The sequence below is a fragment of the Rutidosis leptorrhynchoides genome, chromosome 6, assembly GCF_046630445.1.
Source record: "Rutidosis leptorrhynchoides isolate AG116_Rl617_1_P2 chromosome 6, CSIRO_AGI_Rlap_v1, whole genome shotgun sequence".
Taxonomy (NCBI): domain Eukaryota; kingdom Viridiplantae; phylum Streptophyta; class Magnoliopsida; order Asterales; family Asteraceae; genus Rutidosis; species Rutidosis leptorrhynchoides.
In genome coordinates this window covers 316,973,578-316,987,504 of record NC_092338.1, presented here as the reverse complement: position 1 = coordinate 316,987,504, position 13,927 = coordinate 316,973,578, and positions in this window count along the sequence as shown.

Here is a 13,927-nt window from a genome sequence, read left to right as displayed (position 1 = left end):
TAAAAATCTCCAATACCGCAACTAGCATAAACAATAGCATATAATCGACATAATACAATATACTACAATACAACACACAACCATGGTTAACAATACTCACCTCATGGTGCTACCGGCTCTTTGGTTCACACCATACGCATTAGTTATGACGCTACCAGGTCTTTGGTTCACATCACAACCCGAGTCATACTCGCGCTAAGTGCTATCGGCTCTTTGGTTCACACTACAACACACGTACTATGATGCTACCGGCTCTTTGGTTCACATCATACCACAATCGCACATACTATGGCACTACCGGCTCTTTGGTTCACACCATAGCATACAAATAAATACATTATATACATACGCATATTATTATTCCACTCACCTTGTATTCAAAGCGAAGGTAAGCCAACAAGCTCTTCAACCGTCAACGAAATCGGCTATAATATTAATATAAAATCAACACTTATCTAAATGCGACTCTTAACCTGCCCAAATAGACACCTAGTGCAAATGTTCACCCGTTTGCACTCATAATGCCAATCATAGGCCTAACTCGCCAATAACTACTAAAACTAGTGACCATGGCATTAAATCACCCAATTACACACCTCTAGGTCATTCAAAATTCGTTTGACCCATACCTAGGTCAACACACCCTTTTAGGTCATCCACAATCCAAATAACACCCATTTACAAAAAAAACAAAGTGTGCTAGTGATTAACTATCCATTTAAGACTCATAACCACCAATTAACATTTTGAAACCCTATGTTAGTTACTATTGAGTCCTCATGACTCAATCTTACCCACAAACCCATTTTGACCTAATAATGTGTCAAACCTTAAACTTACAAGTCTTACACCCAAACCACTAGTTAAATCAAGTTTATTAGTGAACTTAACAAATTTTAGTTCATACAACTAACAATTTCATTAAACAACCCAAAATTGCCATTATTGGGTTTCTTATACTTTCAACCAACCCATAAACCCCCAATCTTGCACAATCTAGGGTTCAAACACTTGCAAGTCTCAATTATTAATCTAAACACAAATTAATTCACAAGCTCGGTTTAGAGACTTACCACAACACTAAAAGAGATGCTAGGAAGCAAGAACACTAAGAATTTAGCTTGATCTAGCAAAAACCCACTTGAATCACTCAAGATCTTACTTTCTCACTCTACTCTCTCTCTCCAAACTTGAATGAGAAGAAGATAAGGTTGGTGGATGTGAACTAAAGACTCCAACCAGCCTTTTAGTGGCCTTAAATCCAACATCAAGTGAAAAGACCAAAATGCCCTTCATTTAACTCATTTTAGAAAAAGCAGAAATTTGTCGCCAGGCAGAGTGCGCGGCACGCTCCCTTGAATGTACGCGGCGCGCACTAGGGTCTGAACAGGTTCTGAGCTTTTAAATTAGACCACACTTCACACACCTTATGTACAACATATATACTCTAAGTTCAATAAATATTTGGGTCTTACAACTCTCCCCCACTTAGATTGGATCACGTCCCCGTGATCCGCAACAACGCTAGAAGTTAAGCACTTCTCCCTCGAACATTTCCGCCTCCAATGCGGAGTTACACATGTAGTAATCACACATCCGAGTTCTCGCTCCGTGCACTAATGCATCATATTACGACGAGAAAGGGTAATCATCCCACGAGACAAAACAATCGCAACCGTTTGCCCCTACACTGGGTATCCAAACTCGTACCATACACTTCACAATTGTCCTAAAAGTAGGACAATTTACGACAATCATCGTCGTTACACCTTTCAATCGTGGAATATTCGGGAATCATCCCGACGCTTTCTGAAAATCTCTCGTATCCGCCATTCGGGAACTTCGCCATTCCAACTCCTGTCACAAAGATACCTTCATAATTTATTTCCAAAGTCCAACTTGAGACTTCTCCGAAGACCATCGAAGTCTTCCTTTCCCAAATAAGCGACACCCGTTCGCCCATCACGTCTACTAGATAGGGATTATTCTGAAATCTCCGGTACTTACTCCCCCACTTAGGATTCTAAGGTAATAACATTGGCGAAATCCTGACATTACACAACCCACATGACCGGTCTCGATGCTGGTCATACTCAACGATTCTTCGCGGAACTATAACAAGGTATTCCAACCTCGATATTTCAAATCAGCTAAGTGTTAATGCCCGCTAAACACCACAATAAACCACATTTGTACCTTCGGGTTTCTCACCGGCACCCAAGTACAAACTAATCACACCATCGGAGTGGAGCATCTCACTAGCAGGTATAAGGAGGCACCTGACACAGTGTTATGCAACTCCCATTACTACTATCGAGTCCTCAAGAGCTCGACCCTTACGGGGTCTACTCTTGGTGTCACGCGTCTTCTGACTACTCGAAGTCACACAATTTCGGAGATCCTTACGGCACAATGCCCAGAACTTTCTAGCAACACCCGCTAATCACAATTTATCTCGGTCGCACAGCTAGCCTATTAACCTTTCAACTAATCACTAAGGAGATGCTTGGGAACACCAAGGCTCATACTCTTCCAACTTCGCCATAACCATTATCACGGTTACCTTCTCACAACAAGTCTACGAACACTCGCTACACGCACCGCATCGAACCGCAATCATGGTTAGCGAAGAGTGAGATCTTACGAAATCACTCACCACGCTGTATCATGTAGCCTTCGAAAAGCCGTATCCTTACGCCAGGGTGTCACCCGACACTTTACTCACCAAATCACTAATTTAACACGTAGATACAAATCCAACATGTCAATACCATCAAACATACATTTGCATTCTGGCATACATCTTACAAGGTTTCATCACCATACATTTAGTTGTTAAACTCATAGACGAGCAACAATACACGACACAATCTATAAATCCTACGGGTCTCACTCGAATGAGTTTAACGACCCTAACGCCACTACGCAAGAAGTCTAAACAACAAAAAGCTCAAACAACAGAGTCAAGGCACAATAAACTGACCTATACGACCAATCTCCTCACCGATCATCGGCTACGAATTATCGTAAATTCATTTCACCATAAACCGATGCTCACTTTCACCCCTTCGGCGTCAATTAAGCAGCGGCCTAATGCCAACATAACTCGTACCTTGTATATCAAAACGCCGCTACCCCCAGGGTAGACTTGATAGTATTTCGTATGCCCGAGAGACGTATTAAATTAATGTGGCTAATATATTATGATCCAAGTCGGGTCATACCCAATAACAAGCTTACCGACACCTTATATGTATTTAAACTTAACGATTGGTTCGTTAAATAAATACGCGGCACTTGGATTTTAGAAAATCGGGTTTCTGAAATATTATCACTTGGGATAAATTATTTGGATAATTTATATTTAATTATTTATTGGTTAAATAATTAAGTTGTGTTATAATTTATAAAATGGTTTATAAAATAAAAGAAACTTATCAAATGCATTATATTTATAAAGTTTATATAACTTTGAACAAGTTTTATAAATTTATTATATACACATAAGTAATGTGCAGTTTTTTGGGGACTCCAAGGACTTCACCCATGCTTATTCTTTGATGCTTTCAATAACACAATCCCATAGGTGCATGCCATATACTTGTACCAAGGCTTGACCACTTCCTTCCAAGTAAAAAGATAGATGCAATAGCTTAAAAAAACTGCTCAAAACAGTCCCCAATTGCTTGCTGCTGGCCGTGGCAGTTTCAGCTCAAAGGGGAGCTCAAATATTGTTTTTGCAAGCTTACATCTAGTGTCAATTAAATCCTAACTAATTACAAAGGTGTTGGGGTTATTGCTTGGGGTATTACACACTTGAGGCTTCAAGTTAGAAGCAATAAACTCTTCAATATCATCAAACATTCTGCTCATATTTGGGAGCTGCTGTTCGAATTTTTCAAAGGCAGAAAGGTGGGTTTTCAAGCTAGATCAACAAGGGTGTTGAGGTTATAAAGTCTAGCTAACTTAAGGGTGGTGTTGGAGGATCAAAGGCTTGAAGTTCTACACTTTTGTTCATCATCTTACTACCATTTTGGACAGCCCTTAAACTCGTTTTAAGGAGGTATAAACACTATCCTTTCTTGTTAATTATTAAGTATTGTTTCACAACTTGATCCATGGGATTTACATTTAATTGGTTTAAAGACTAAACAAGTTTAATTGGTAATTACACGCTTCCGTTCATAATGATTCTTAAAAGGTTTTAAGACTTATCAAACTTGTTAAAATCCCAACAATGGTATCTAGAGCCGAAGTTGTTGAAATATGCTTCGAATTGTTGTTTAAAACCCACTATATTTGCAATCTACTAACATGCATGAATGTAGATTGCAAAAACAAATGGGTTTGGGTGGGTATTAGGAAATGGCCGAATTCAAGAGGGCTTCAAAAGTGGGTTTTGGACTCTCTAATTTGGTCATACTTGGTTGCATGTTGAAGTTCACAATCTATGCCTTAACCTTGTGTTTGGTTGAATGTTTGAATGAATTGTATGATTCATATGGTTTGTAATATTATTCATTCATATGACTTGTAATATTATTCATGTAATAATTCATTCATAAGGCTATGTAATTTATTTTATATTTGGTATGTAAAATAGATTAGGTTGTATTTTCATTTTCTAGATAAAATGTATTAGGATACATATTTTGTAAAAATGAAGATACAAGATGATGAAGACTTGAAGAACACAAGGAGCATATGGAAGCAAGGTTAAGTAGGAGATTGTAATCTCCTACTTTGTATTATTACCCCTTAACCCGGTGACATTTGTTTTCGGCTAAACAAATGTCCACCAAAATGGCTAGATTGTGAACATACTTATTTTGCATGTGTAGTTGTTTGTATGTTTATGGATTGTATGTTTGATTGCAACAAATTAATCACACAAGTTAACAACAAACAAAACGACAATTTAATTGGTTAAATTAGACGTATTAACGACATGCAAAACGGCAATTTAAATGGTTAAATTGAAAAAGGCAACTAAAGACCTTAATAAATGGTTATTAGGAACAAGAAAATGATAACAAATATAAATTGGTTTATATCAAGTAATTGGCTCAATTACAAGACATGAAATTGGTTTTTCATAAGTACCATACACTAAATGCATGTTGGTGTATGGCATAAAAGTTTTCTCAAACTAGAATTAATGAAAACCTAAATCCCTTTTACTAACAAGGTAAACAAGTTTAACGCCATCCTATTGTGTGACACTTAAAAGTATTAGGGAACTCATGATGGGATAAAGGTCACCTAACCGTTATGAGCAAACTAATATGATTAAGGTAAATTTCGCATGCTTGTGGGATAAAGGTCACCTAACCACTTGTATGTTAAATTTACAAGTCTATACAAATAGGAAGACTTGATTTGGGAATCATGAACTTAGGGTCACCGAAGCATGAGGAACAAATAGGCGTTGATGGGATAAATATGCCATGCAAAAGGATTGCATGATCCCATACTCTAGAAGTTGCAAATGGATTGCAATTGTCATTTATTGACTACCTAGCTAAATCAAATTGCGGGATAAAGGTCACCTAACCGAAATTTGGTTTACCGTTGGATTCTAGAATTTAATAATTCAATTGGATTTAAAGGGTATTGATTGTTAAATTAAAATTAATACTTAAACGACTTTGTTAAATTTTGTAGATGGCCGCAAATAACAACAACATTCCGAACGCACCTATTAACTTGAACAACCTATCATTAAGGTCTCTCCTCGAGAAAGACAAACTCAACCATACGAACTTTATGGATTGGTTCCGCAATCTTAGAATTGTCCTCAAACTTGAGGATAAGGCGTATGTATTGGAAGACCCCATTCCCGATCAACCCGACGAGGATGATACGGAAGGCATGGCTTATTGGGATAAGTATTGCGCCGATTCGGTGCAAGTCGCTTGCCTAATGCTTGGGACTATGATACCCGAACTCCAAAAGGATTTCGAACATCATAGTGCATATGACATGATTACGCAATTGAAGGAGATGTTCCTTCAACAAGCACGTGTCGAGCGCTTCGAAACGGTTCGAGCGTTACATGCATGTCGTATGGATGACACCCAATCCGTATCCTCTTATGTCCTCAAAATGAAAAGCCTTATTGATCGTGCAAACCGCCTTAATCTCAACATATCTAATGAGCTAGCCACTGATCTTATCCTAAACTCCCTGTCAAAGAGGTTTGACCAATTTGTAATTAATTACAATATGAATGGGATGGATAAGACCATTGGTGAACTTCATGGCATGTTAAGGACGGCCGAAACTAGCATGGGTAAGAGGGCTTCACCCGTGCTAATGATCAATGATGGTGGGTCCAAAGGTAATAACACCTCTAAGCCAAAGACGGCTAAGAGGAAAGGATCCGCCAATCAAGGCAAGGGAAAGGGGAGGATGGTTACCCCAACCAAAAACAAGAACAAGAAGCAAAAGGTTGCCGGACAAGCAAACCCCAAGGAAGACCCGTGCTTCGGTTGCGGTGAAATGGGTCACTGGAAACGGAACTGCCCGGTCTACCTTAAGGAGTTGAAGGAAAAGAGGGATGCGGGGCAATCCTCAGGTAACATATATATGGTATATATAGAGCTTAGTATTACTTCTTCTAATACATGGGTATTAGACACTGGATGTGGAACTCACATTTGCAATTCTTTGCAGGGGTTCATAAGAAGTGATCATAAGGCGGGAACATCAAGTCTCTATATGGGCAATGGTGCAAAGGTGCATGTTAAAGCTCAAGGAGATTTTATATTGAAGCTTCCAAGCGGATTGGAACTTATTTTAGAAAATGTTTTGTATGCTCCGGATTTGTGTAGAAACATTATTTCTATTTCTCGATTAAAACAATGTGGTTACGTTGTTAATTTTATTGATGATGATATTCATGTTTCTAAAGATAATGTATTCTATTTCAAGGCTTCGCCTTCAAATGGAATTTATGAATTGGTTCATGATGACGCATCATCGAGCTCTATATACCATACTAGCACCAAGAAACTCAAAAGGGATTTGAGTGATTCCTATTTATGGCATTGTCGCCTTGGTCACATAAACAAGAACCGAATGCATACACTTTAAAAGAATGGACTTTTGAAATCAAATGAAATGGATTCGTTTGATGTATGTGAATCTTGTTTACAAGGCAAGATGACTAAAGCACCTTTCAAAGGGACTTATGAAAGGGCTAAGGATTTATTGGGATTAATACATTCGGATGTATGTGGACCCTTTAAACCCATGACTAGGAATGGTGAAAAATACTTTGTTACTTTCATTGATGACTTTAGTCGTTTCGGATATGTCTACTTATTAAGACACAAGGACGAAACGTTTGAAGCATTCAAAGAATATCAAAACGAAGTAAAAAATCAACTCAATAGGACAATTAAGGTACTTCGTACCGATAGAGGAGGTGAATACCTAAGCGATGCTTTCCAAGAACATCTTAGGAGTTGTGGGATTATCTCACAACTTACTCCACCAGGAACACCCCAACTTAATGGAGTTTCCGAAAGGAGGAACCGAACCCTAATGGATATGGTTCGATCTATGATGGCAAGAAGCTCGTTACCTCTATCATTTTGGGGTTATTGTCTATGTTCCGCGGCTCGTATTCTAAATATGGCCCCAACCAAGAAAGTGGAACGAACTCCTCATGAGATGTGGTTTAGAAAACCTCCATCTCTATCATACTTAAAGGTATGGGGATGTGAAGCTTATCCTAAACGTTACGTCCCTAATAAGTTGGATGCTCGATCCACGAAGTGTATCTTCATAGGATATCCCAAGGATGATATGGGATATTATTTCTATGATCCATCCAAGCAGAATGTATTTGTTGCTCGGAAGGCGGAATTCCTTGAAACTAAGTTCCTAATGGAAGGAAATAGTGAAAGGAAGATAGATCTTGAGGAGGTTCAAGATCAAGTAGATGATACACAATTGGTTGACACTAGCACTCAACATGAAAATGTTGAGAATGATCAAATGGATGATCAAAATACACAAGACGTTCGCAGATCTGGTAGGATTAGTAATCCTCCTGAGAGATATGGGTTTCTCATGGATGGTTGCTATGTGGTTGATTTGGATGAACCAATAAACTACCAAGATGCTTTATCAAGGATTGATAAAGATAAATGGCAGGAAGCCATGAACGCTGAGATGCAATCCATGTATAACAACCAAGTTTGGGAACTTGTTGCGCAACCTCCTGGCTCTAGGCTAGTTGATTGTAAATGGCTTTTCAAAATGAAAACCGACATACATGGAAACTTGGATACATATAAAGCTAGACTTGTAGCAAAAGGTTTCACTCAAACTCAAGGGGTTGACTATGATGAAACTTTTTCGCCTGTGGCAATGCTAAAGTCTATTAGGATATTACTTGCCATTGCTGCTCATTATGATTATGAAATATGGCAAATGGATGTCAAGACCGCTTTCCTAAATGGACATCTTGAGGAAGATGTCTATATGGTTCAGCCTGAGGGTTTTGTTGATCCAAAATATCCTAAAAGGGTATGCAAGTTAAAGAAGTCAATCTACGGATTAAAACAAGCATCTAGAATGTGGAATCATCGTTTTAATGAGGAGGCCAAGAAATTTGGCTTCATTAAAAATGGTGATGAAGCTTGTGTATACAAAAAAGCTAGTGGGAGCACTATCATGTTCCTTGTACTATATGTGGATGATATATTGTTATTTGGAAATGATATTCCGGCAATGCAAGGTGTTAAAACTTGGTTAAGCAAATGCTTCTCCATTAAGGATCTTGGAGAAGCACAATACGTTTTGGGGATTGGGATCTACAGGGATAGATCCAAGAAACTGATAGGTTTAAATCAAAGTGCATACATTGAAAAGATCTTGAAAAGGTTCAAGATGGAGAACTCTAAGAAAGGTTTGGTACCTATTCAAAAGGGAACACTTCTCAGTTCATCTCAGTGCCCCACCACGAAAGATGAACAGGAGAGAATGAAGAAAGTCCCATATGCTTCTGCCATTGGGTCAATCATGTATGCAATGATATGCACTAGACCGGATGTCTCATGCGCTCTTAGCTTGACAAGTAGATACCAGAATAACCCAGGAAACAGTCATTGGATTGCTGTTAAAAGTATATTGAAATACCTTAGGAGGACTAAGGATATGTTTCTGATATATGGGTCTGGTGAGGAGGAACTCGCTGTAAAGGGTTACGTAGACGCGAGTTTCCAAACTGATCGAGATGATTCTCGATCACAATCCGGTTATGTCTTTACATTAAATGGAGGTGCGGTCTCTTGGAAGAGTTCAAAACAGGATGTTGTTGCTCTATCCACTACAGAATCAGAGTACATCGCCGCATCATTGGCAGCTCAGGAAGCTGCATGGATGAAGAAATTCATCGAAGACTTAGGAGTAGTCCCTTCCATTCAGGACCCTCTTGAGATCTTTTGTGACAACGAGGGTGCGATTGCTCAAATCAAGGAACCTCGTGCTCATCAAAAGACCCGTCACATTGAGCAGAGATTCAACTACATAAGGGATGAAGTTGAAAAAGGAAAGATATGTATTCGCAAGGTTCACACAGATCATAACATAGCGGATCCACTCACGAAACTCTTATATGGAGCAAAACATGAAGGACATGTTTGTGCATTAGGGCTTCGATATTCTAGTGATTGGTCATGATCTGTTTTAAGTATTGTAACGGAATGAAGTGGCTCAAACTCATTAATATAATTATGGTTTAATATATATTTTGAGTTAAGTTCCTATTTTGCATATTTTATCCATGAATAAGCTATTATTCTAAATTCCGTAGTCGATCACATTTGTGGGAACAAGTGTGAGGCTTAGACTATTATGAACTTGGATTGGTATACATTCAGGATTGAATGTGGGGCAAGGTTGCAACCAAGGTTCATAGATATTTGTGGGATACAAATATTGTAGGACCCGCTCTCAAGATTTACTGTATAGAGCCTTTGTGGTTGATCACATGTAATCTTGAGTAAAGGCGAATATCATTGTATCCTCTGACCTGAGATACTAATTGGGTTCGGATATTCACCAAGTATTGTGCCTTGATTCTTTCCTTCGCTATTCTGAAACATGGTAGTACATAAGGAAGAACTCAGGTATAATATAAAGTGTATATCTAGGACGTATGTAGTCAAGATGGAATTTGTCCCTCTTATTCGTTGAGAGTCAGATGTCTAAGGCCTGATAAAGTTAAATCTATAAGAGAGTGATCACTCTGTATCTCTTGGATTTAACATGACATCTAGGACGAAAGGAAACAATGAAAGATTCACCTATTCATGTTCGAGACGGGAACTCGAAAAGGATGATGTTATTGAATGGCACAAAGTCATAACATATTGGGGGTGATGGACGGTCGTTAGGTGGTATCCGTCACTTGCATTAATTTCTTACGTTTCTCGTGCAAGTGGAAGATTGATAGTATTTCGTATGCCCGAGAGATGTATTAAATTAATGTGGCTAATATATTATGATCCAAGTCGGGTCATACCCAATAACAAGCTTACCGACACCTTATACGTATTTAAACTTAACGATTGGTTCGTTAAATAAATACGCGACACTTGGATTTTAGAAAATCGGGTTTCTGAAATATTATCACTTGGGATAAATTATTTGGATAATTTATATTTAATTATTTATTGGTTAAATAATTAAGTTGTGTTATAATTTATAAAATGGTTTATAAAATAAAAGAAACTTATCAAATGCATTATATTTATAAAGTTTATATAACTTTGAACAAGTTTTATAAATTTATTATATACACATAAGTAATGTGCAGTTTTTTGGGGACTCCAAGGACTTCACCCATGCTTATTCTTTGATGCTTTCAATAACACAATCCCATAGGTGCATGCCATATACTTGTACCAAGGCTTGACCACTTCCTTCCAAGTAAAAAGATAGATGCAATAGCTTAAAAAAACTGCTCAAAACAGTCCCCAATTGCTTGCTACTGGCCATGGCAGTTTCAGCTCAAAGGGGAGCTCAAATATTGTTTTTGCAAGCTTACATCTAGTGTCAATTAAATCCTAACTAATTACAAAGGTGTTAGGGTTATTGCTTGGGGTATTACACACTTGAGGCTTCAAGTTAGAAGCAATAAACTCTTCAATATCATCAAACATTCTGCTCATATTTGGGAGCTGCTGTTCGAATTTTTCAAAGGCAGAAAGGTGGGTTTTCAAGCTAGATCAACAAGGGTGTTGAGGTTATAAAGTCTAGCTAACTTAAGGGTGGTGTTGGAGGATCAAAGGCTTGAAGTTCTACACTTTTGTTCATCATCTTACTACCATTTTGGACAGCCCTTAAACTCGTTTTAAGGAGGTATAAACACTATCCTTTCTTGTTAATTAGTAAGTATTGTTTCACAACTTGATCCATGGGATTTACATTTAATTGGTTTAAAGACTAAACAAGTTTAATTGGTAATTACACGCTTCCGTTCATAATGATTCTTAAAAGGTTTTAAGACTTATCAAACTTGTTAAAATCCCAACAAGACTTTTTCAATCTGTGGGTTCACTCGACCCATTGTACCTGAATTTGTTCAGTCGAAAATACACATATGCTCACCCTCTTTGTTGGAAAAGAGTGAAGAACGTCATCATAATAGTGCGTCACCCGCATTCTCGCCATCAAACATCATGCTTGACTTAATCAACCATCAAGTTCATGTACGCATCCCTGACAATATTGCACCACCATCTCGTTAAGGGAGATGAGATTCGCCAGTCCTACGACTAAATGACTTCTAATCATAACTTTTCGACGAAACCTATGGTTCTTCGACTCCCGACACAAAAGAGAACACGCGTTATTAACCACACACTAAAGCCCATTTATATAGGTTGGTAAAACCAACCCCTCACTCCACACTAGGAATTTCTTAGAAGCTTAAGTCCTTCGCCCTTCGTTCGTCAATCCAACCATCAGCATAGGGCAATTCCATTAGGAATGCTACCCATAGCAATTCTCCGTATTGACACAATGCATTCAATCTAGGTCACACTGTCACGAGTCAACGACTCAAGCATCACCCCATTGCACCGTCATCGAAGCATCTAACAAATCAAATTGTCACCGAGTTCACTAACCCCGTACCCTTATGGGTACTAATTACATACACGTTTAATCGAGACTAAGTGGATCTGGAGACGAGATTTAAGTCTATAATTCATAAACGAATCCATCGGCACACAACAAATAATTCTAAAACATAATTGTATCGAACGAAAGTACCTGAAACAGTATCGTTGGACTTCTGTGCTTCACTACCCTTCAAATAGTTGTGCTCCAACCTCTTAACCCGATCGGCAAACGATTTGGAACACTAAATAAAGCACTTAATTGTGCTTAAAGGTACACCCGTACAATCCCATGCCAAATGGCCTCGTCCTCCACACCTAAACACGTAGGCACAAAACCTCCCAACCTCTTAATTTGATTACTAGCCAAATCGGGACACTCAGACCTTTGGTGCCCTTCCTTCTGACAATAAAAACATACTGTTTTGCCCGACGAACATTCACGAGACTTATGTCCCTCTTGCCCACTATTGTAACATTTAGACTTGCTGGAGCCCGACACTCCCTTCCTCACGCTACCCGCACTCTCCATTACAACTTTACTTTGATCATTAAACGACTCGGGACACTCCGACAGGCGGTGTCCATCTTTTCGACACTTAAAACATGTGTCGTTGTTAGAAGGTGCATTTGTGCAATCACGCGACAAATGACCCCGTTGTACACAATTATAGTACGTAGGTACGTAACCTCTCTTACTCCTCTTTTTCACGTTTTTGACGCCTTCAGGCGCAATTCTCGTCCTCTTACCAGGAGCACTTGACTCTAACCTTGCAAGTACTTCTTCATCACCACTACCTCGAGGTTCGGAAAACCTCTTCTCAAACTCTTCCCTTACAATCTTAGTCACTTGGTCTCAGACAATTTCAGTTACTCTTCCTTCGATTGACTCCTTGACTACTTGTCTAACTTCGTTGGCCAAACTCGAGACATAATGTCCGAGCACGACCACAACCCTCACCGTTAACTCATCCTTCCTTTCATGAGTAGGCACGTCCGTTCCGATTCCATCTTCCGTCTTCATTCTAAAGAATGCACATCGATTAAAAAACAAAATGTAAAGCAAACGACATATATATATACACACCTCACCGCCGCATCTTGCTCAAAAATCGCCGTACATCGCTCGTTTGACACGATTTGCACCCGTAACAATGGTAGCTAGTCATTATTACGTGAGCACGTCGCATCAACTTGCTAGTACAACGTCTATCTCGCTTGATGATTGCAAACACAACACAAAACAATTAGCGCAAAGTTAGTTCACCTAAACTTAGGCACTAACCAAATCACGGTCCGACCCGAAATCCTACAAGTCCCGCATAAAGCGCACACACAATAAAGTCTAAGTCTAGGCACATATCTCAAGTCGCCTAAATCCCTTAGACCATGCTCTGATACCACTTGTAACGACCCAACCCGTTATACAATCGAATACGTATAATAATTTTTTTTACACAGTGTAGTGTGCAGCGCGCACCAAGCCTAGCTGCTTCTGTCCAGTTTTGCCATTTTTTGCTTAAAGATCTCCCACTTCCCGACACTTTTAGACGAAACGCTTTTCACAACACATTATAATAAGTAAAACTAACACGTTCCAATAATAAAACAAGTTTTACGACACCTGGCCCACATATGTTCGAATTACGTGTTTCGTACAAAATATAAGTTTCGACCACATTAGTTTAAATTCCAAACGACACTTTGAGCATGGTGTTTGGGGGTTAAACTACCCAAATCTCGGTCAAACTTCAAAAAGCTATACTCCCAAAAGCTTCTCCTATCATAAC